Genomic DNA, 25,068 nt, shown 5'->3' on the forward strand with positions numbered 1-25,068 from the left:
ATATTCACACTTTAGTCTATTTCAAAAAGCAGAATCTGCTGCAATACATTTTTGAAGAACAAATTGGTTTAACTTAACGAATAATATTACTTAGCAAATACTTTTTCTAGCCTGCTTCATGGTGTTTGTCATTATGACACAATATATCCCCTGGTTCTTAAATGTATGTGTCTTATTGCGTAAAAAGTAATGTAACAAAGAATAAAGAAGAAAGTTAATACAATGTGGAACGTTAGGACTGGTACTTAAGGGCCTCAGGATTTATAGTGTGCCATTGGTGGCAGGGATGAGCACACTAGGGTCTTTAAATATAACATATATGCTGGCAGGTGTTTGTCATCAATCTATCATATCAGCTCTCACAATTTGGAGCCAGGCGCATTATCGCAGCGGAATCTTCTGTAGCAAAGTGCGTAACCGAGAATTATGGGCTTCTTCTGGTAACCATTTAAGTAACCCCTTTAGTGTGATTTATAGGGAGTTGGGAATCTGGATAGCGACATAAAGATTTGTTATTAACAGCTTGGCAGCTCAAACACATGTTCTGTATGAGCCAATGTCCTGTGCAGTTAGTTGTGCTCTACACCTATTGTATGTGGCAGAGGTGACCAGCTAACTGGTTTTTGGGAGCCATAATAATAGTTAGCTACCAATACAACAGACTTATCTCCTGCATGGTCCTTCGCTGCTGACTACTCTTCTAATAGGATCCTGAATTCTATCAGTCGATCAGCAGCTTCTTAGATGGAGCTGTTAGTTCCTGGGCCAGTCAGAGATCAACAAGACAGGAAAAAAGTATCGCAGATCTGTTGTTTTCCAGAACAATGTTGTAAATCTAGGAATGCCTCACTAATCCCTGGTAACTTAATAGACATTGGGTTGGGAGGCCAAGAGCTGCATGAAAAAGGCCAATGGGTCACCATGGGTGGACAGTAGTATCATATCTTCCAACTTGGGGCTTTAAATGGTCACTAAGACAACTCCTTATTAAATGGAGATGGATATGGCTTCTGAAACCACCGGCAATAAGCTGTTATTACCAGGGGAAGCTGCAGCCAGACATGCACTACCCATTCAGCCGCCACTACAAGAAAATGGAGTATTAACCCCTTCCCTCTTTCGCCACTTTTGACCTTCCTGACAGAGCCTCATTTTTCAAATCTGTCATGTTTCACTTTATGTGGTAATAACTTCGGAATGCTTTTACCTATCCAAGCGATTCTGAGATTGTTTTCTCATGACACATTGGACTTTAAGTTACTGGCAAAATTTGCTCGATATGTTCAGTATTTAATTGTGAAAAACACCAAAATTTAGCGAAAATGTTCAAAAATTATTATAATTTTTCTCAATTTAAATGTATCTGCTTGTAAGTTAGGCAGTTATAACACACAAAATTGTTGCTAATTAACATCCCCATATGTCTACTTTAGATTGGCATCGTTTTTTGAACATCCTTTTATTTTTCTAGCACGTTACAAGGCTTTGAACTTTAGCAGCAATTTCTCACATTTTCAATAAAATTTCAAAAGGCTATTTTTACAGGGGCCAGTTCAGATGTGAAATAGCTTTGAGGGCCTTATATATTAGAAACCCCCAAAAAGTCACCCCGTTTTAAAAACTTCACCCCTCAAAGTATTCAAAACAGCATTTAGAAAATGTCTTAACCCATTAGACATTTCACAGGAATTAAAGCAAAGTAAAGGTGAAATTTATAAGTTTCATATTTTTTTGCAGAAATAAATTTTTAATACAATTTTTTTTATAATACAGGAGGTTTTACCAGAGAAACGCAACTCAATATTTATTGCTCAGGTTCTGCAGTTTTTGGAAATATCCCACATGTGGCCGTAGCGTGCTACTGGAATGAAGCACCGGCCTCAGAAGCAAAGGAGTACCTAGAGGATTTTGGGGCCTTATTTTTATTAGAATATATTTTAGGCACCATGTCAGGTTTGAAGGGCTCTTGGGGTGCCAAAACAGTGAAAATCCCCCAACAGTGACCCCATTTGGGAAACTACACACCTCAAGGAAATTATCTAGGGGTATAGTGAGCATTTTGACCGCACAGGTGTTTTACAGAAATTATTGGAAGTAGGCCGTGAAAATTAAAATCTACATTTTTTCAAAGAAAATGTAGGTTTAGCGATTTTTTTTCTCATTTCCACAAGGACTAAAGGAGAAAAAGCAATGCAAAATTTGTAAAGCAATTTCTCCCGAGTAAAACAATACCCCACATGTGGTAATAAACGGCTGTTTGGACACACGGCAGGGCTTAGAAGTGAAAGAGCGCTATTTGGCTTTTGGAGCTCAAATTTAGCAGGAATGGTTTGCGAAAGCCATGTCACATTTACAAAGCCCCTGAAGGGACAAAACAGTGGAAACCCCCCACAAGTGACCCCATTTTGGAAACTACACCCATTGAGGAAATTATCTAGGGGTATAGTGAGCGTTTTGACCCGACAGGTTTTTTGCAGAAATTATTGGAATTAGGCCCTGAAAATGACAATCTAAATTTTTTCAAAGAAAATGTAGGTTTAGCTAATTTTTTCTCTTTTCCACAAGGACTGAAGGATAAAAAGCACTGTAAAATTTGTAAAGCAATTTCTCCCGAGTAAAACAATACCCCACATGTGGTAATAAACCGATGTTTGGACACACGGCAGGGCTTAGAAGCGATGGAGCGCCACTTGGCTGTTGGAGTTCACATTTAGCAGGAATTGTTTGCGGAGGCCATGTTGCATTTACAAAGCCCCTGAGGGGACAAAACAGTGGAAACCCCCCCCCCACAAGTGAACCCATTTTGAAGACTACACCCATTGAGGAAATTATTTAGGGGTATAATGAGCGTTTTGACCCCACAGTTTTTTTGCAGAAATTATTGGAAGTACCAAGTAGTGCAATGTATTAGATCTGTCAGTTATTCACTGACAGCAAGCCAATTAGGCTTCGCCTCCTGGCGGGGCCTAATCGGCTTCCGTAATGGCAGAGCAGGAGGCCATTGTGTCTCCTGTTGCCATAGCAGCAGTCGCCAGTCCTGATTGCATGTCGGGGCTGGCGATCTGCTAGCAACCGCTAAAATGCAGCAATCGCTTTTGATTGCTGCATCGAAGGGGTTAATGGCAGGGATCGGAGCTAGCTCCGGTTCCTGCCATTACAGGTGGATGTCAGCTGTAACATACAGCTGACTTCCACCGGTGATGATGCCGGATCAGCTCCTGAGTTGGCGCCATCTTGCCGGCGGCTACGGAAGCCGATCAGGCTCTGCCGCCGGGCGGATCTTGACCGGCTTCCATGCTAGGCAGACCAGGAGGCCAGTATTAGGCCTCCAGTTGCCATTGCAGCCACCGGAACCCCGGCAATTTCATTGCTGGGATTCCAATGAGCTGCAAACAGCTTAAATGTAGCGATCACGTTTGAACACCGCATTGAAGGCGGGGATCGAAGCTAATTCCGGTCACCGCCATTACAGCCGGATGTCAGCTGTCAGATACAGCTGACATCCGGGGATGATGGCACCAACTCAGCTTCTGAGCCGGTGCCAAACATTTGGCGTAAGTATACGACATTTTGTGGGAAGCACTGGCTTTCCATGTCGTATACTTACGACAAATGTCGGGAAGGGGTTAAATGGCGGGGTTTCAAATTAATGGTCGACCATATAATAAATAAATGGGCCAGGCCCAGCAGAGCGGGAAAACACCATTTGAAGTCCATATGCCTTTATAAAAATTAAGAAAAGTGGTTGTCTTCATGAAACAGCCATTATGTCTTTCTCCTTTTCTAGAGCAACTTTTTTTTTTTAAGTATTGGTGATTTGCTTGGATAGCAATTTGCTAGTATCATTTTGTTACTGGAATCTCTCTGGAAGCGATTCCCTTTCTGTCAATTTTTAGTTTGGATTTCTTGCAACGGTGTCCATCCTGAATCAAAGCCTTGGAAATTGTCAGAGATTTCCATCACTGGAAATCTCTGACACCATTCTTGTCCTACTGCACCGCTGATTTCCTGTTTCCTTCCTGGGTAGAATCACAACCCAGCTGTAGAGCAAGCACAGGAATCTAAAAGGAGTGTTCCCAATGACGACTTTCTATCATTTCTTACTACACACTTTAAACTGGTACTAAAAATGGAGGGACACTTAAATTGGGCTCTTTTACACAGGCCAACCATCTGGCGAACAAACATTCATATGAACGCTTGTTCCTGATTATTGCCCTGTGTAAACAGGGCAGCGCTCAGCCGACAAATAAGAAAACGTTCGTTCGTCGGCTGATCGCTTTTATGCGGCAAGATAAATGGTCGCTTGCCAGCAGCACATCTCCCCTTGTAAATTGAGGATGTGCTGCCGACAAAATGCAAATGTATGGGGACGAACAATCGCCTTAATCACCTTTCGTTCCCATACTTATGATCAGTGCTCCATTTCAATAAAGAAATGAGCGCTGATTGACGTTGTATTGTTGATAGTTTAATGGGCATAATATCTGCCCTTGTAAAAGGATCTTTGCATTAAAATATAGTGCTGGTAGCTTGTTCAGATACACAAAGTCCAGGCTGCCAGGGGGAGGAATATGGCAGATCAGCCAGGATCCCTAGCTAGATGGTGGATTTTTGGATAAATACTTTATTTTTAATACTTCACTTTTGAGCTTTGTTTTAAATTCATTCGTACTAGGTGAATAGAAGACCCGTCCACTACAAAAGCTTGAACAGTCCATATTATATACAATGATATCATCCTTTAGACCGGGGCTACTCAAATTTTTTCTATTGTGGCCTCACCTGCCAATACATTGTGATACCTGGGCCTCACCACTATTGGTCAAAGTCAATACCAAAAGAAAAGAAAAAATATCTCAATTTATTATTCATTTGTCTCCTGAAACCAGTGGAGCATCAAAAACAGCACAAAAACAAATACATTTTAGTTCAAAAGAGTTTTTATTGTGCAAAAGTAGTAAAACCTAAAAAACCTGTACATAGTATCGCCGTAATCGTACCAACCCATAGAATAAAGGTAACATTTTATTTATGCCGCACGGTGAACGGCGTAAATTTAAAATGCACAAAGCAATGGCGGAATTGCTGTTTTTTTTTTCTATTCCCCCAAAAACAAGCTAATAAAAGTTAATAAACAAATTATATGTACCACAAAATGGTGGCATTAAAAAATACAACTTGTCCCGAAAAAAAAAAAGTCCTCATACAGCCATGTCGACAGAAAAATAAAAAAGTTATAGCTCTTTAAAGGGAACCGGTCAACAGCATTTTAGCTATCAAGCCAGCAATACCTTGTAAAAGTGGGTGAAAAATCATTGTTATCTAACCTATAAATATGTTCTAAGTAAGCTCTGTACCTTTAGTATTCCGTTTTTCAGCGGTCCCGAGCCGTATGCAAATGAGCAGAAAAGAGTCAAATCTTCATCTGAAAAGAGTCCAATTTTAATTCCTCCGGCATTTCAGAGTTGACACCGCCTCCTTCTTTTTGATTGACAGTTTCTCTCACTCCAACGCACATGAAATCCCGCGCTTGCGCATTGAGACACTAAAGCAGCAGAAGCAGGGAAGGGTAGTGAAGCACGCATGCCTGATATTTGGAACAAGATTTCGGCATTTAGGGCTGGACAGACGGCGGTGGTGGGCGGGGTTAAGATTCTGTATCATAGAGTAAAAAGAAATGAACATAGAAGGCGCGAAAAGTTTAAACAACAATATTTAGGGCAAGAGGAGGACTTAAGGAGAAAGGAGCACAGAAACTAACTTTGGACAGCTGCGGCGATTTTAACAGGTAAGATGTTGATGACAGGATCCCTTTAAATGCGATGATGGAAAAACGAAAAAAAAAATAGCTTAGTCATTAAAGCCTAAAATAGGCTGGTCACTAAGGGGTTAAAGTTGGTTATATGATCACTTCGGTCAAAACTACCTCCTCAGCTAGGGGGCACCCAACTGGCGGGGCCCACCCCACAGTTTGAGAAGCACTGCTTTAGATCATATAATTGGATTCATCAGTACTTGCAGTTAATATAGCTGTAATAAAATATGTTGACAGCGATAATTACGATCAAATTTTCTGCATCGCTGTCCCTAATATTGATTTACTGGCAGACGCTGCCTTGACAATTGTAAATGCAGTAATTTCTTGAAAATGACATACGGTGATAAATAAAATACCTTTGTTACTGTGTGCCAGTAGGGTTATTGCAAATATGATGGATGCTGATTATACTTAATGCAATTACTATATACTATATATACAGTTCGGTCCAGAATTATTTGGACAGTGACACAATCTTCATGATTTGGGCTCTGCATTCCACCGCATTGGATTTGAAATGAAACAACTGAGATGCAATTGAAGTGTAGACTTTCAGGTTTAATTCAAGGGGTTGAACAAAAATATCCTGTGAAATGTTTAGGAATTGCAACCATTTTTCTACACAGCCTCATTTCAGGGGCTCAGTAATTGGACAAATGAACATTACCATAAATAAAATGTTGTTTTTTTAATACTTTGTAGAGAATCCTTTGCAGGTAATGACTGCCTGAAGTCTGGAACCCATGGACATCACCAAACGCTGGGTTTTCCTCCTTTGTGATGCTTTGCCAGGCCTTTACTGCAGCGTCTTCAGTTGTTGCTTCTTTGTGGGTCTTTCTGCCTTAGGGCATGACCACACGTGGCGGATTTCCTCCGCAACTGTCCGCATCAATGCCGCACAGAATCTGCGTTGCAGATTCTGCTGCGGATCTGCACAAAATGTGCAGTAAATTGATGCGGACTAGCTGCTGCGGACTGCGGTAAAAGTACTTCCCTTCTCCCTATCAGTGCAGGATAGAGAGAAGGGACAGCACTTTCCCTTGTGAAAGTAAAAGAAATTCATACTTACCGCCCGTTGTCTTGGTGACGCGTCCCTCCTTCGGCATCCAGCCCGACCTCCCTGGATGACGCGGCAGTCCATGTGACCGCTGCAGCCTGTTATTAGCCTGTGATTGGCTGCAGCCGTCACTTAGACTGAAACGTCATCCTGGGAGGCCGGACTGGAGACAGAAGCAGGGAGTTCTCGGTAAGTATGAACTTATATTTTTTTTTACAGATAGATGTATATTGGGATCGGTAGTCACTGTCCCGGGTGCAGAAACAGTTACTGCCGATCGCTTAACTCTTTCAGCACCCTGGACAGTGACTATTTACTGACGTCTCCTAGCAACACTCCCGTCATTACGGGAGCCCCATTGACTTCCTCAGTCTGGCTGTAGACCTAGAAATACATAGGTCCAGCAAGAATGAAGAAATGTCAAGTTAAAAAAGCAAGACGGATCCGCAGCACACATAACATGTGCATGACAGCTGCGGACTTCATTGCGGAAATTAGAATCTCCATTGAAGTCAATGGAGAAATTCCGCCATGAGTCCGCCACTGCTCCGCAACAGACAGAGCATGCTGCGGACACCAAATTCCGCTCCGCAGCCTATGCTCCGCAGCGGAATTTTACGCCTCGTCTAAACGAACACTGCTAATTTAAAGTGTAAGTCAATGGACAAACGGCTCCGCTGCGGATTAACGCTGCGGAGTGTCCGCAGCGGAATTTAAGTGAAATTCCGCCACGTGTGAACCCAGCCTTAAGTTTTGTCTTAAGCAAGTGAAATGCAGCTCGATCGGGTTAAGATCTGGTGATTGACTTGGCCATTGAGGAATATTCCACTTCTTTGCCTTAAAAAACTCCTGGGTTGCTTTCGCAGTATGTTTTGGGTCATTGTCCATCTGTACTGTGAAGCGACGTCCAATCAACCTTGCTGCATTTGGTTGAATCTGAGCAGAAAGTTTATCCCTGAACACTTCAGAATTCACCCGGCTGCTTCTGTCTTCAGCCACATCATCAATAAACACTAGTGACCCAGTGCCTTTGTCAGCCATGCACGCCCATGCCATCACACTGCCTCCACCATGCCATCACACTGCCTCCACCATGTTTTACAGAGGATGTGGTGTGCTTTGGATCATGAGCCGTTCCAAGCCTTCTCCATACTTTCTTCCTCCCATCATTCTGGTGCAGGTTGATTTTAGTTTCATGCTGTTCCAGAACTGGGCTGGCTTCTTTAGATGTTGTTTGGCAAAGTCTAACCTGGCCTTTCTATTTTTGAGGCTGATTAATGGTTTGCACCTTGTGGTGAACCCTCTGTATTTGCTCTCATGAAGTCTTCTCTTTATGGTAGACTTAGATACTGATACACCTACTTCCAGGAGAGTGTTCTTCACTTGGGTAGATGTTGTGAAGGGGTTTTTCTTCACCATGGGAAGGATTCTGCGATCATCCACCACTGTTGTCTTCCGTGGACGTCCAGGCCTTTTGGCGTTCACCAGATCACCAGTGCGCTCTTTTTTTTCAAGAATGTACCAAACTGTTGATTTGGCCACTCCTAATATTTGTGCTATCTCTCTGATGGATTTCTTCATTTTTTTCAGCCTAACGAAGGTCTGTTTCACTTGCATTGAGTTGTGGGTTCACAGCAACAGCTTCCAAATGCAAATGCACACCTGGAATCAACTCCAGACCTTTTACCAGCTCAATGGATGATGGATTAATGAGACAATAGCTCATGCAGCCCATTAAATAGCTTTTGAGATAATTGTCCAATTAGTTTTGGTCCGTTGAAAAAGAGGCAGCTACATATTAAAGAGCTGTAATTCCTAAACCCTTCCTCAAATTAGGATGTGAATACCCTCAAATTAAAGCGGAGAGTCTGCACTTGAAGCCCATATTGATTATATAACTGTATATTCAATATGTTTTGGTAAACAGCTAAAATGCAAAAACTTGTGTCACTGTCCAAATAATTCTGACTGTATATACTATACTATACTATACTATACTATACTATATACAACCAATTTGTACACATGAAGCGCTAATGGGCTATCTCAAAAAACTATCTGGTATAGTGTGTCAGATAATACAATAAATTACGTCTCAATTTTTACACCATTTTAAATGAAGATAGCCTCAAAAATATTTTTTAATCTTGTTTGTATCTGTCTGTTAATAAAACAAATTTCTATTTATTTGTTACATTTGTATTAGTTTTTTGACTATTCTCTCTATAGGTTCTCTATACTATACTATACTATACTATACTATACTATACTATACTATACACTATATTATTATTATTATTATTATTATTATTATTATTATTATTAAAGAAACCTATTCGTTTATAGTGTGTGTGTGGACAGCTGAAAAGAAGTTATTCACCAGCTATACAAGATGGATATATTTACTGATATGCTGCGTTCTGTCCTTATTACCAACAATTATTGGTCTGCAGTAGCAATCTTTGGAAAGTCCCTATTTGTTAGAATGGGTCTCCTGTCGATAAGTTGATCACAGGGTGTTGTTCTGCTGGAAACACCAACCATCAGCTGTAATGTGTGGGAGAACCCAGCAGCAAGTATGTTATTACCACCGCAGGAGAAATTGATTATTACACAGCTGTCATCTAAATCAATGGGCTGTCTATGTAACGCTCGGACATGCTGGGTTGCTGGTCAGTGTTCGGATTCACATGGAACCTAACTTTAAAAAAAACAACAACTCATGACTTTCTCCATCGGATGCCAAATTATGGAGGTATTGTTCCATTACAAACATTGCTTATAATGGAGAATATCTCTATAATATGCTGTCGTATGTCCGTAGTGTGAAGCCGAAGGAACTCTGCGTGCCACCGTACAGGCGCCATGCTGACGACTGCTTGATTTTAGGTTGGTAAAATCTGTTTTATCTGCTTCTGAGAAGTCTTCGTGACAACCAAAAAGGCTGCCTATGGAGCTTCCACAGGTTTATGTGTTTTTATTTAATAAAATTTTATATGTACTTTATTTTTTCACATGAAATGTTGTTTTTTTTATTAATACTTTTTCATTTACTGGGGGCTGCCATGTTTTATTTCATTTGTGTATGTGTCTCTTAATGACACATACACAGATGGAATTCGGCAGCTACAGGGCATAGGACATAACGAATTGGACCCGTTCATTACGTCCTCTGCCGTCTCGCTCTGTACTGCGCATGAGCAGTTCTGAGTGACCCAGCATAGAAGTTATTTTATAGGGGGAAATCCGGCGCCATTTTGGAGAAGACCGGCTGCAAGTAAGGTGTATGTGTGTGTGCGTGAGTGGGTTTGTGTGTGTGTGCGTGTGTCTGTCTGTGTGTTTCACGGTTGCATGTTGGTGGGTGTGTGTGTGGGAGTGCGCTCGACCAGAGCAGCGGTGCTAGTGGCTGTTCCTTCAAAACAGCTGATTGGCGGCTATGAAGGATCAACGGCACAGGAGCGCCGCTGATTCTTCACAGACGCTTATCAGTTGTTTTGAAGCATCAATGGCGAGAACCGCTGCTCCGTTAAGCGCCCCCCCACACACAAACCCTCCAAACATGCAGGTGAGGTGTGTGCGCGCTTGGTTCTGTGTGTGGCGCGGTTGCATGTTTGGCGCGGTTGCATGTTTGGGGGGGTTAGTGTTTTGCGGAGCGCTCTGTTTTTGGCCCTTCCCAACCTAATAATACCAGCCTGCGGCCGACCCAGTGCCCTACCATCACTGCAGATAGCCAGGTACTGGATCGCACCCGGCTCTTCCCGATACCCCTGGTAGCGGTGGATACCGGGGTAATAATGGGGGGTTAGTTGAAGCCATTTTACTGCCTAACACTAAGCCCCGCCTTAGTAATGGACATCGTCAAACAGACAACTGCCATTACTAAGGTGGTAATGAAGTATTAAAAAACAGAGATATAACTTCCTGTTCACACAGAGCTTGCTGGCGCTGATTTTGATGTGTGGGGGAGCACTCGCTGGAGCAGCGGTACTCGACGCTGTTGCTTAAAAATATCTGATTGGCGGCTGTTTTAAAAGTTCAGCGGCGAGCACCGCTTCTCCGTTGTTCTTTGCTTCTACTGTGAACTTTTCGGAGGCGTTCTTCGTGACGTTTTTGCCCATGAGTCTTGCATTAGCTTCAATGGCTGCGAAATCAGCGGGAAAAAAATGCAGGCAGTTTAAAATCGTCTCCAAAATTCCTGAAGGAATTCTGAGGCACATTTTTTTTTCTGCCTGAAAAAAAACTCTGTGTGAACAGGGCCTAAGGGTGTATTCACACAGTGCAGTTTTGCCGCATCTTTCCCGTGCGACCGAAAGCCACATCGAATAGCGCATGCGTTTTTACCACAAATTTTTCTGTGTGGTTTTCGGCTGCGTGGTGAAAACGCGGCAAAACTGCACTGTTTGAATACACCCCCGCACAACACTTGTTAACCATTTTATTTATTTTTTTAAAACGTAGATCATCTAAGTATTCCAGTGAATCTACAACTTAGTCCAAACGAGCAGAACCTGCAAAATAAAAAAATAAAGTTAGTAATATAAAAAATAAAAATCTTCTCACCTACAGCGACTTCTGTCTTCTGCCTGCACCGCGTTTTTCTCATTTTGCGTCATTAGGAGTCCCATTAACAATGGGAATATATGGCGCGCTTTACGTGCCAAAGAATTGTCAAGACACTTCTTTTTTTCCACACGCGTTTTTTAAAAACACTCGCGTAAAAAATTGTGTTGTAAGTACTAAAAGCGTGCTATCCCATTGATGTAAATGGGAAGCTTAATCAACTGTTTTTTGTCGCGTCTTTCAAGGGGCTTTTTGCACGTTGTTTGGCGCGTAATTATTAGTACCATAGGATATGGGAACATTTGACGCACTTTAGGTGCTAAAGAATTGACAAGATGCTTCTTTTTTCCGCAACGCGTTTTTTAAAAACGCTTGTGTAAAAAATCGTGTTTGATGCGTTTTTTCAGTGCGAAAATGCATCAAAAACGCAGTCAAATACAAGCCGTGTGAACCTGTAAACTGAAAAGTCATTCATCACAGGGTCTCACTCTTGACTTTCATCATTCTTAGGCATTTGGTGTGTCCTATAGCTTCTACCAGCTGCCATTGTAAAAGCTCTCCCAAAATGGGACCCGGACAGTGCTTAGCAATTTGAAGACACCTTTTCCTGGCTTGTAGCCAAAAATAGGGAGGGGGGGTGTCTCCCTCCCACATTTAGGGTATGTTCACACGAGGTCATTACGTCCGTAATTGACGGACGTATTCGGCCGCAAGTCCCGGACCGAACACAGTGCAGGGAGCCGGGCTCCTAGCATCATACTTATGTACGATGCTAGGAGTCCCTGCCTCGCTGCCGGACAACTGTCCCGTACAGTAATCATGTTTTCAGTACGGGACAGTTGTCCGGCAGCGAGGCAGGGACTCCTAGCATCGTACATAAGTATGATGCTAGGAGCCCGGCTCCCTGCACTGTTTTTGGTCCGGTAATTGCGGCCGAAATACGTCCGTCAATTACGGACGTAATGACCTCGTGCGAACGTACCCTTACAGCAGCTACTGTAGGTCAGGCTGCTCTGCCTGATTCACCTTGCTGTAATTCTGGGAAGTGCTTCCTCTGGTGGCCAATATAGAAAAACATCTCAAATTATTATTTAATTTTTAATACTTTCCACCATGTGGAAGAAAAAAAAAAATACAGCAAAAAAACGTAAAAAATATTATAAAAATAAGTAACTTACACATTCCCTTTAAGCCGCCCCTTCATATTAGATAAGTCGGACGAACCCTTTGATTTCAGCGGGATAAGTCGACAATCTAATGTTTATGGGGCAGCAGGTAGAAGTATCTTACTCTCCTAACTAAATATGTTTTGTGGTGGAGACACGAGAGAACTCTATCGGCCAAACATGTGTATGGCCACGTGTACAGCATTTCCACAAAATAATGAAAATGCTGCAGATTTAGAAAACTGCAGCATGTTCTGATTTCTGTGCATATTTTTTACACTACACGTGGATGCCGTTTTCCCCCCATTGTACTGTAAATTGCTGTGAAATATGGGTCAGAATCCGCACCAAAAATCTTGGCAATTCCCTCACATCTGAACATGGCATTAGGGTCCTAAATGTCGAAGCTGGTATAGACAGCCATGGAATACCTTGTCTTTAATTCATCCAGCAGAGTATTGTCCACCAAGATCGCCAGAGTAGCAGGGGCTAAAGATGTCAGGGACTCCAGCCTGCTGGAGATGCTTGTATACGGGATTCGACATAAGTCAGGTTTTAAGATCACCCTGATAAAATGTCAATTTTGCTTGTACGGTAACTACCAGCTATTTTCATTTTACATTGCAACGTTTTTTGCATCTATTTGACTTTAAGGAATTTCTGATACATTTGTCTGTTCTGTAGTTTATCATTACATTTTATAGGTACTGTATGCATGTTATTTGAGCATGCACGCATTGCTTCAACCTCAGGATAGATGAATTCCAGTCCATTGCGTACTAATTCTTCTAGCTTTGCAGAAAAGATCTAATAAAATATGTACATATCTTAGATTCCTCCGTGTACATTATTCAGATAGGAACAAGTAGTCTGACATACTGCCTAAAATGAGTTCATCTTAAAGGAACGGTAAATGTATAATACACATTTCCTTACACAAGATAGTTATACATAACATCTCTGAATATATATATACATTTGTGATTGTTAAAGGGAGGCTTTGTGAGTTAAAACAGAAAGCCTTACAATGTACATTCACCCTTTATCACCCTGTTACAGTTTACTAAGTTACAGCCTGTATTATAGTTCAGAGCTGTATTCACAATTCTGCAGTTTATTTTAGCTGCACCAGACACTGTACAGTAATTTGATGTAGGAAAAAATGCCATTATAACAGCTCAGCTAAGCTGTTAGGGGAATGTCTTTTGACAAACAGTTTTGACTGTTTCCAGTAGCAACCAGCAGAATTGTGATTGTAGCTCTGGGCTATGATACAGACTGTAACTTAGGGTCAGAGCAAAAATAGTAATGTAATGTGTTTACAAAGTTACTCAGGTTTATTATATGTACAGTATATTTCTATCAACTGTAATATGGGGTTTACTTTTAGCTCAGTTGAGCGCATTATTTTGTATTTCATCCAAAATAATGTTAATGTATTTCAAAAGGAATATGTAGGACAGTTTTTTGGGCAGGAGATGTTGGAGAAGTAAAGCAAGTTACCAGAGAAATATCTTTATTGACGACCTTCAGAAGTCACAGAATGGCTAGCTAGATCTTGTTTCTTATAAAAAGCGCTGTTTACTTTCTTTGAAATTCTTCTACTTTGTAAACTACACAGGACACATTACATTCCGCCCCAGAACAGACCAAAAAAATATTTCATGTGAACCTGATTTTCATATATTGGACAAATTTTGTGGGTTGAAACAATGACTTGTAACATCAATGCGGCCTGAGACTTGAAATATTACATTTTGAAAAAAACAAAAATAGTAAAGAGGCTTGAAAGGTTTTCCAACCCTAAAAAACAATTGCTAGTGGCTCAAAAATGTGACGACATGTCATTAAGCAGAGCCACGTGACCACAACAACCAATCACTGTCTATAGTAACATCTCTGTTGCGGCCGGCAAATAAGTGCTGTCTTAAAGTGGCGCTTGCAAAATGTCATTGCACTGCCATGACAACAGGAATGGTCGGGAGACCGAGAATAGGAGAAAACCTCTTTAGGCAATATTCACACAAACGTGTGACAAATCGGCCGTGAAAAACTTGAGTCTTTTGGGGGATTCGTGAAAACAGACAAAAATAGGACATGTCTAATTTGGTCATTGGCCATTGACACTGTCACTTAAAACAATGGCCGTGTGAATAGACATACATTGATTTTTATGCAGCCGATTCCAATGTTTATATTAGAGATTTATATAAATACAGTAACCATTGTGTAATTCTGCTACATGTTTCACTAAATATTAGGAAACTGCAATATCCTAATATCAGCAGATATGTTGCATTTAAGGCCCCATGAATATGGCCATCTAAGGGATCTGCGTTGTGCGGATCCATAATATGACACCTATAGAAATCTATTTGCCCATCTAGTTCTGTGTGCCTTCAATTTCATACAGTGGCATGCAGAGTTTCTTTTTCTCACACATTTACACATAATTTTAAAGGACAACTAAACTTTCAAAAAACTTCTGACTTGTCATAGTAACATGTCAGAAGTTTTGATCGGTGGGGGTCAGAGAAATGAGACCCCCACCGATCGCTAAAACCAAGCTGCAGAAGCGATCGGTGAGTGCTGAGCCGCTTTGTTTCTGACTGGCTTTTCTCGGAAAGCTGAGCAGTTGGTGTACGGGCTTATAGACTTTCTATTGAATCCGTACACCAATTGCTTGGTTTTTCCGAGAAAAGCTGATGAGAAACTAAGCGGCTCAGTGCTCACCCATGCGCTTCAGCTGCTTTGTTTAGCGATCGGTGGGGGTCTCAGTGCTTGGAAGCTCACCGATTAAAACTTCTGACATCACTATGACATCTCAGAAGTTTTTTGAAAGTTTACTTACCCACAAAAAAATCATTCCATGTGTTATCAGATGCCTTGTTATAGAGGTACAGTATTCTGCCCCAGAAGATTGTTTCTAGGGGAGAATAGGGCACCTTCTATTTATAACATATAACAGAGTCCAACAGCCAGGATTTTAGAATAGACAATAGCCTCAAATGTTGACCTATCTTTCTTATCCTATGAAAGTCTGTGAGTCAGCGATATGGAGAATATAGTGCTTAGAGACTGAGAAATGGAAGTAAAAATGTATCACGACCCTCCAGCATTATACACACATTACATTGTTGACGTTGTCTTGGCAGCTGTTCAGTTTTAGTAATGAAATATAAAGTGTTAAACCTTCACTTATACTATCTGCTTAATTACCTATTTTGTCGTACTAAATATAGTGAAGTATAACTGCTTCCGCTGCTTGTACCTACTTGTCATCGGCACATCTAATTATTGAATTACTTCCTATTTGTTTTTACATGTATATAATTACAATGTACATGTTTACATAGCGAGCTGTTTGGCCATTGTGATCTTTGATTGTGATATTTATTGGAAATTCTGATACCTTTGGATTGGTAGTAAGATTTAAAGGGACACTAAATGTAAATAAAAAAATAAACAAAAAGTACTAGTGACACAATAATATCCATCTCTTCTGTGATCATATCCTATATGGTAAATAAAAAATGGGGAAAATTCTATACATGTCCTGGAGGCATCCACATTACCTCCCCCTCCTTCTCGCGGAAATTAGATCAGATCAAAGACTGGGTGGGAAATAACTTTCTGCATCATGACATACCCCCACCCCTACACACACACACACACACACACACACACACACACACACACACACACACACACACACACACTGCTTTGTTTTTAGAGGGAAATTATTAAAATGAACCCACACTATTTTGTCTAACCCCACAGATGGTCTTTAGCCGGTTCGGAGGGGACAAGGTGGAAATGGACATCTGTTTTTTTTTTACTAGCACTTGTAGCTACTTTCAGGAGCTTACACAAAGTCTTGGAAAGTGTGGACCCAACTATAAATTGCTATTGAGTGGTGAGAACCTGTGCAGGACTCCCCTCTCTCTGGAGTAACTGCAATGTAAGCAAACAAAGGAATTGGCCCAAGGGTCATAAAAAGGGCATAAATGGGATGGTGGCAACATATTGGTGGGCCAGTTTGATCTTTGCTATGTGGCACGCTCTCTTTCATGTATACCATGAAATAAATACTATACAGGGTGGGCCATTTATATGGATACACCTAAATAAAATGGGAATGGTTGGTGATATTAACTTCCTGTTTGTGGCACATTAGTATATGGGAGGGGGGAAACTTTTGAAGCTGGGTGTTGACCATGGCGGTCATTTTGAAGTCGGCCACTTTGTATCCAACTTTAGTTTTTTCAATGGGAAGAGGGTCATGTGACACATCAAACTTATCGAGAATTTCACAAGAAAAACAATGGTGTGCTTGGTTTTAACGTTACTTTATTCTTTCATGAGTTATTTATGTCATTATGGGTGTCAGGTCCGAGCATTCCTAGATGAACAGTTTCCTGGAAAGTGGATTGGTCGTCGTGGGCCAGTTGAATGGCCCCCTAGGTCTCCCGATCTGACCCCTTTAGACTTTTATCTTTGGGGTCATCTGAAGGCAATTGTCTATGCTGTGAAGATACGAGATGTGCAGTAACTGAAACTACGGATACTGGAAGCCTGTGCTAGCATTTCTTCTGCGGTGTTGCTATCAGTGTGTGAAGAGTGGGAGAAGAGGGTTGCATTGACAATCCAACACAATGGGCAGCACTTTGAACACATTTTATAAGTGGTCAGAAACTTGTAAATAACTCATGAAAGAATAAAGTAACCTTAAAACCAAGAACACCATTGTTTTTCTTGTGAAATTTTCGATAAGTTTGATGTGTCACATGACCCTCTTCCCATTGAAAAAACTAAAGTTGGATACAAAATGTCCGACTTCAAAATGGCCGCCATGGTCAACACCCAGCTTGAAAAGTTTCCCCCCTCCCATATACTAATGTGCCACAAACAGGAAGTTAATATCACCAACCATTCCCATTTTATTTAGATGTATCCATATAAATGGCCCACCCTGTACTATAAATATAATTTTTTTTTAATCCATGAAAATTTATTTTACGTTTGTAAAAAAATTATTGTAGAAATATTTCTGAGAACTCTCTATTAAAGTTTTAGACTATTTTCTTTAAAAAAAAAAAGATTTTGAATCTCGTAAGATAATACTATAATTTATTTTTCTCGGTTGTAACTGACTTTGAAAAGAATGAAAACACCGAGTGGCTGAGTTACCGCACATCTGAATGCACCTACCTTAGTCCTCTTGTGTAATATCATAGAATAGCAGCTAAAGACCAAAAGGGTTTGTCTAGTATGCCCCTATCGTGTTAAGTTTTTAAACAGCTTTTTTTGTCTGTAAAAATCAGAACCTTTGTCTTATGATGATAGATTTATGTCTAGGAGGGCTATAGACAATACCAACAAAAGTTTACTCCCAACTTAGACATTTATGGCATATCCACAGGAAATGCCATAAATGACTAACAAATGCGAGTCCCACCTTGTTCCCCCAAATGGCTGCCATATCCAAACAGGGCATGAATGGAGAGGTGGCTGTGCATGTGTGCGGCTCTTTCCATTCATTTTTATGGGTGTTGCTGAAACATCGATGCCACAGCTGGGACCCTCATCTAGCATACTTTTATGGCATATCCTGTAGAAATGCCATAAATGTCTGAGTTGCCAATACTCCTTTAGCTGTTTGCCTTTATGATTGCTGGCCGGGGCCAGCTCCACGTAATTATGGACCTTTGATCAATGGAGTAACATTGTGCCCACGTCTAACACCGCCCTCAGCTTGGCAAGTGTAGAGCATGTTCACCCAGATTGTAATAGGCCTCCGCAAGCCCAGTGGTCCATCTGTTATTAGGAGATTTCCTTATAATTGTGGCTATAGTTGTAAATGTGTTTTAATTGTTTAGTAGTCATTTGTCTTGTTATAAACACAGTTTTTGGGATATGACATTAGTATGGTTAATGAAGAGGACTGAAAATGACAACACTAATGTAATGATCCAATAGATAGATGAATTGGGAGCTTTTATTTACTTGACAACATGACAGCAACGTTTCAACTCTTCATTAAGTAGTAATAAAGTGCATAATGCCAAGTGTATATATATCAAAACATATAGTGACATCACTTACTCCAGTGACATGATGTCATTATCTTGGCTCTATGCACTTTATTGCTGCTTGATATAGACCCTTAGGGGTTCAAACATTGCTGTCATGTTGTGAAGCTCAAGGCTTATCTACATATTGGAGTGCTGCATTTTTTCCTAGATTCGCCTATAGAAGTCCACTAGACCCTAAATCTGCTTTGCACCTTGTAATGACGGGGGTAAGGAAACAGACAAGTGAGCCCTAATCTACCCGCCACTCAGTCCCTGCCTACTTGCAACGACCCGCCCTAGGCGACGGGGTACAACTGGGCGACAGTCCCTACGCTCAATAAGTGCACGACAGACAAACAGACAAGGGTACACAGAAGCAAGGGAAAAGGGGCAGTTGCCCACGGCAACACCGAGAGCAACAAGAGTGGTGAACGAGACGAGTCAAACCAGGAGTGTACGAGGTACCAAACGCAGAGCAGGAGAGTAGTCAGTAAGCCAGGGTCAATATGAAGTAGGGTCAAATAGATCAAGAAGCTGCAGCAGGGCCAGGAAACCAAAGGAGAAGAATCACAAGCAAGGAGGAACAGGAAAGGCAGGTATAAATAGACAGAGGGCGGGAGCTAGCTCCGTCTGGCCAGGCTATGATAGGCTCTCCCACTCCTAAGCCTGCCATCCTGAGTGGTGGAAGATGGAGTCAGTCTCCCAGACATAGGAGCAGGTGCAGACTGATTACCTATGGGCGTAGATACAGAAGCTGTGCCTGGCAGATCCTTAACACACCTTTTTCATTTTATTAGGAGTAATTTTGGATGTGCTGCTTTTTCCTTAAACACAAGTGCAATAATTTTACATCCTATTGGTCTCTCCTTATAGAAAACAGTATCTTTCTGCTGCCGGAGTGTTCATCCTCAGGCTCTACAAGCATGTACACGACTAAAATAAAAAACATTAAATTCTTATAATTGTGCTAGCTCAGGTTCTATGCCGCCTACGGCCGGTTAAATAGGGGGTGATTACAATCTAGTCATCTATAAAATGCAAAGGCGTCGTCTTCATCTCTGTCTCTGCAGTAGGACCGCTCCTGATTTTCAGCCGTTATTTAATTAACTAGCGTTTTTTACGGCCGTTTTTGGAGCTGTTTTTCTATAGAGTTAATGAAAAACGGCTCAAGAAGTGACATGCAATTAGTTTTCGTGGGCGTTTTTTTATGCAGCCGTTTTTCAAGCAGTTTTTCGTCCGTTTACGGCCAAAAAAACGGCCGAAAATAAGACGTGTGAGCATACCCTTATTGATATCAGAACTCTGTAATGTTTAATTTCTTCTTTGGGAACTTTGCAGGGGAATTGAACACTTGCTGTCAGGTTTAGCGCTTTTTCACATCAGCATTGGGCTTCCGTTTGGCTTTCCGTTCATCTGTTCTATCAGGGGAACAGATGAAAAGACAGGCAAACGGAAAGCATTGTTCCCGTTTGCATTGTCATTGATTTCAATGGTATTTTTTTTGGTTTCAGTTTGCCTCCATTCTGCTAGGTTTCTGTTTTTTTCACGGAAACAATAGCGTAGTGTGCTGCACTATTGTTTCCGTGAAAGAAACGGAAACCTAGCGTAACGAAGGCAAACTGAAACAAACTAAAGCAAAAAAATACAATTGAAATCAATCGTAATGCAAACGGAAACGATACTTTACAATTGTTTTTCCGTTCATCTGTTCCTCTGACGAAACAGATATATGGAAAGCCAAACGGAAGCCCAGTGCTGATGTGAAAAGGCCCTAAGGCTCTATACTCATCACATTTGGGCCGTACGTCTGACATATAAGTCTGTATACCAAAAAAAAAGTATACAATGTATTCTGTAATGTTCCTATAGGTTTTTATGGAGTAAATGTAGAGGAAAGGGTCTTTTTGCCATAGGAATTTTTCCTCCCAATAGAAGTCAATGGGAGACGGAACCAAATGTATGGCATGTGATTGCCTCCATTTGCATAATATACATATGGATTCATCTGAAAAAAATAGGATCTTTACTAGCTCTACAGAAAAGATAAAAACAAACAATGATCTACTAAATGATTTTGAACGTAAACATAAAGTGTACCAAGAATTGACTTTCCTTAATGGATCTGTTAAATGGAACTGTAAATATCTTTACATACATATTGTCTTCCCCTAGATGTCTCCAATTAGAGGGAATCTGTGGCAGGCGGACTATAGTCTTGGTATGAAATTATAAGGCTATCTTTTAAATATTTTGAATACTACATAATTTTATACTTTTATTTTTCATCTTTCAGGAAAGTGATCCCACCTTCATCCAGACAGCATTACCAGACTGCATGTAGGGTAAGAATGATTCTGCATTTATATAACATTTATTTAGTACCATGAAACTTCACCTTATTTTTGTCATACGATCAAGTTTAATTTCTCATTTTTTAAGTATATAAGGATACCGGACTGTAAGGACCAGGTGGGTCCATCCCTTCTCGTTGATGGGCATTTAAAAGGATGTTTCCCACCAAAAATCCCCCAATGCTTTCTAGCCCAAGATTGGGTCAGATTAATAAGCTATGATGCTGCAATTGCCGAGGAAACAAAAAATGTTGCCCAGTGACAGGTAGGTCATTAGGTGGTGTAAAACCCATGTGACCTACCTGGTAATGTATAAAATATGTGTCCATGGATTGTGGGCCTGTCAGCTCGTGTACCTATTCTAGATCCGTGTTTCCCACTTTTCCTCCTGTATTGTTATTCAAAATGTTTTGGATTTAAGTCATTGCCTCTTTATTAGAAGGTAGGGTAAGTCGCGCGCTCCATGCAAGTGGACAGGTAAATTAAGGATCTGATGGTTGGTCCGAGACTATGGCAGAACTATTGTTTTATCGTGGTTATTGATTTAAAAGTTATTAACTTAAAGTTGGTAATTTCCAAAGTTGGTAATTAAACTGGTCTTTAAAAAAGATGTCCGTACCTAATTTACCTCCATCGAACATCTGTGTCCATGTGTTTTATTTAACTATTATGATATTATGGTCTCGAGAATGAAGGGGACAAATGCTCTACTGAATGTTGTGTCCCTTCTTCTCTCAGCTGAATTTTCTTGATTTTTTCTTGGAGAGCCATATACAGACTCCATACATTCTTTGTACTTTCTTCAGTCCATACACGTTTACAAGAGAAGGGCTAAAAAATACAGACTGGGATTTAGGGGTTGTCCGAAAGTAAAAAAAAAATAAAACTGGAAAACCAGCTCTACCTGTTCAATTGCCCACTGCTACAATGATCTGCCACCTGTACGGCACGTCATTGCTCCTGAAAAGTAAATAAAGATCGGCGGGGGAACACCAGAAGCATAGTCGCTGGAGCAGTAGGGGATTTAACAGTTGAGTACAGGGTTTTTTTCTTTTCTAACATTTGCTGCTGCTAGCTTAATTTATATAACTCTCGGACAACCTCTTTCAGGGGCACAGTACTCAGTAGAGGACTTGTATCCTTTATTTCTAGCAATTGCTAAGTGTCAGCATCCGGATCTACACCATTCAAAACTTTAAAAGTGTAGTTTATTGTAGATAGTAAATTCATTACAAAATAATCAACTATATCTAAGACATATGTGGCCTTATTGACCTTGGTTTTACTGTTGACTTCATCCTACAATAGTTATTTTCTTGATTGTGTTGGTTGTCAATTGCTATTTACAGTATCTGTGCACATTCTTTATACTGTACAAGGGTTTCTAAAAAAAAACAAATGGTGGCGTACATAGAAGAGAGGGGGATCCATAGCAAAAATCAAAATAGGCTGCCTATTATGGTGCCAGGTTTTTTTCAAACAAGACAGAAGGGCATGGTGTATGTTTTCTCCTTGACCTTCTTTCCATAATCATAGGGCCAATTCCCCATCGTCTTGTTTGCTAAAAAATCAGATCCTCTGGATAGGAAAGTCCTGCACAGGTTTTCACCACTCAACAGATAGTGAAAATAACAGCTATTATATTAGGGTACTTCATTATGACAAATTCCCAAAGAGATATATATGTTTTCCCTAAATCTCTCACCTCATAAACAGAAGCTACTCACAGGCTATCTTACTAGCACTGTCAGGGCACCAAGCTCTATAGGTAGGCACAGTGAACCCCCTAAATCTCTGCACCTGAGAGGTGAACTCTAACCTTGGAAAGACTGAATTGTAGAAAAGTAGAGTTGTGTTGTCACGATCTGTGGGTATGTGGACCCACTGGGCCGTAACCGCCGTAGCGGGATAGCAGCTGGCCAAACAGTGTACCAAGTCAATGTATATATAGTCCAAGTACAAGGGTACCTGTAGTAGTTCAGACAGTAGCAACGGCTAGGCTCAGATGGAACCATGGTAGCAGACACCAGGCGTGGTGTAACACAGCAGGCGTGACCGGTGGCACAACATGACTCAGGTAGCAGGTACGGGAACACTAGGAACAGGATAACACTAAGGGACCATTTGCAAGACTAACACGGGTAAACACAACAATGCTCAGGCAAGGAGTAAAGGGGCAGGGCCCTTCATATAGTCCAGGGGATCATGGGCTAATAAATGATAATTTACATGTGTGCGCGCTGGCCCTTTAAGGTCGGGCACGAGCGTGCGCATACACCCTACGGGACACAGCAGAACGGAGTGGAAGTGACTGCTGGCATCTCCTAGGGAGGAGATGCGGGCCAGCACTCACAGATCCATGGCTGCGGCCATCGGGGGGGGGGGTGAGTAATCCCGACGGTCCACGGCCGTGGACTCTACATGTGTTATGGCGTTCTCTTGGGCTTTGGGTCTTGTATGAGAGGTGTATAGGTTTTTGTCACGTATGTCACATACAGTGTAACTGACTATATACATGTGTCCTGGAAATAGTTCCCAGAGTTGGTTATAGAGGAGTTTTCACCTCTCTAATATTCATATTTCCTATGAAATAACAATTCTCGGACATTGCTTCTTAGAAATCTATGTTGTGCCATCCATCGGTTATTCATCCTAGAAATTTACGAATAAATTGACAACTCTGTGTTTCCAGTTGGGGTTGTGTCCCTACACAGACGGACAATGTCCAATGAGTGCTGACAAAGTGAGACTGTGTATGGACACACCCCTGTGACAAGACGAATGGTAACATCCAGTTGTTAATTTATTCATACATTTCTAGGAGGAATAACAGAGGAATGGCACAACTCAGAGTTCTAAGAAAATATGTTCTAGCAATGTTAATTTATTGGAAATAAATGTATTTAATAAAATAGACATGTCAAGAGAGGTAAAATTTCCATTTTAAGAACGACAGTGATGTACGTCGCTATGGGTCATTGTTTGCATATTACCCTGAACCACCTGTTGCACAAAAAGCTACTACTATTTATACTTTATTATGGTGTTAAAATTCACATTTTTATGACGCTAAAGATTAACTATTGTACCTTCTAATATGACACCTCTTATCTAAAGCACACAGTCTATTAGTAATAAACATGCAGAAACAACCTGACAATGGTGGTGCTGAACAGATACCTAAAAACAGATAATGTAGAGTATAAAACAGGCACTGCTCAGTTCTGATTATAGTTTATCATGTGGCGCCACTTTAAATGTTATACTAGGGAATTGCTTTACCAGCAATTCTCTGTTATGCCCATTGTCAAAATTGCTTACTGTATGATCGGGGCATCACTGAATTAAAGTTCCCATCCAGTGCCCTTCAGTTCCTGTATTCTTACAAAAGAGAGCTGAGAGATTGAATAATAAATAAACGATCAGAAGGGAATCGGGGAAGACTTTTTGTCATTAGTTTGAGCCCCATAAAAATTAATAGGATGCGTTGACAGATCCGTCATGATCTGTTGTGCCTTAGTTGCTCTATGGGATAAGTCAACCGCATAAACTGAAAGATCATTGGTCCTTTTATGCAAAGTCGTTAAATATTCTATTCAGCCTTTCATTAGTTTTCTTGGTCTTCTCCACTACTAAAAGAGGCTTTAACAACTTCCACGGGCTCCAAATTGTACAATACAATGCCCATCAGGGCTGATTGTAGAAGGGGCCCCCACAACTCTTTCCCCTTTCTTGGTCTAGCCTTACGTCATGGCACTTGCTGTGGAATTATGCGGTTATTATATAGTGTTATTATTTGAGCAGCACGTAGCACTGTTGTTTTGACACTGTATGGCACTGTTATTTGTTCACTGTATGGCACTATTATTTAAGGTGGACCCAGGGGCGTAACTAGGAAAGACTGGGCCCCATAGCAAACTTTTGACTGGGGCCCCCCCTCCCCTGGGTGTCACACAACCCCCCCTTGTAGATAGTGCCTTTTTTACAGCCCCCCCCTGTAGATAACGCCATACAGCCCCCCTGTAGGTAACGCCATACA

The 25,068-nt window shown here is 41.1% G+C and overlaps 1 protein-coding gene across 1 annotated transcript in view; it reads left to right on the forward strand.

Annotated features, from left to right (window-relative positions):
- Positions 1 to 25,068, forward strand: part of GHR (growth hormone receptor) — a 378,351-nt gene that overhangs the window by 166,459 nt on the left and 186,824 nt on the right. The window contains exon 3 of the mRNA XM_075839462.1: positions 20,972 to 21,020. The gene's annotated coding sequence lies outside the window, so the exon portion shown is untranslated. The remainder of the gene's footprint in view (positions 1 to 20,971; positions 21,021 to 25,068) is intronic.

Source organism: Rhinoderma darwinii, chromosome 1 (genome assembly GCF_050947455.1).
Source record: "Rhinoderma darwinii isolate aRhiDar2 chromosome 1, aRhiDar2.hap1, whole genome shotgun sequence".
Taxonomy (NCBI): domain Eukaryota; kingdom Metazoa; phylum Chordata; class Amphibia; order Anura; family Rhinodermatidae; genus Rhinoderma; species Rhinoderma darwinii.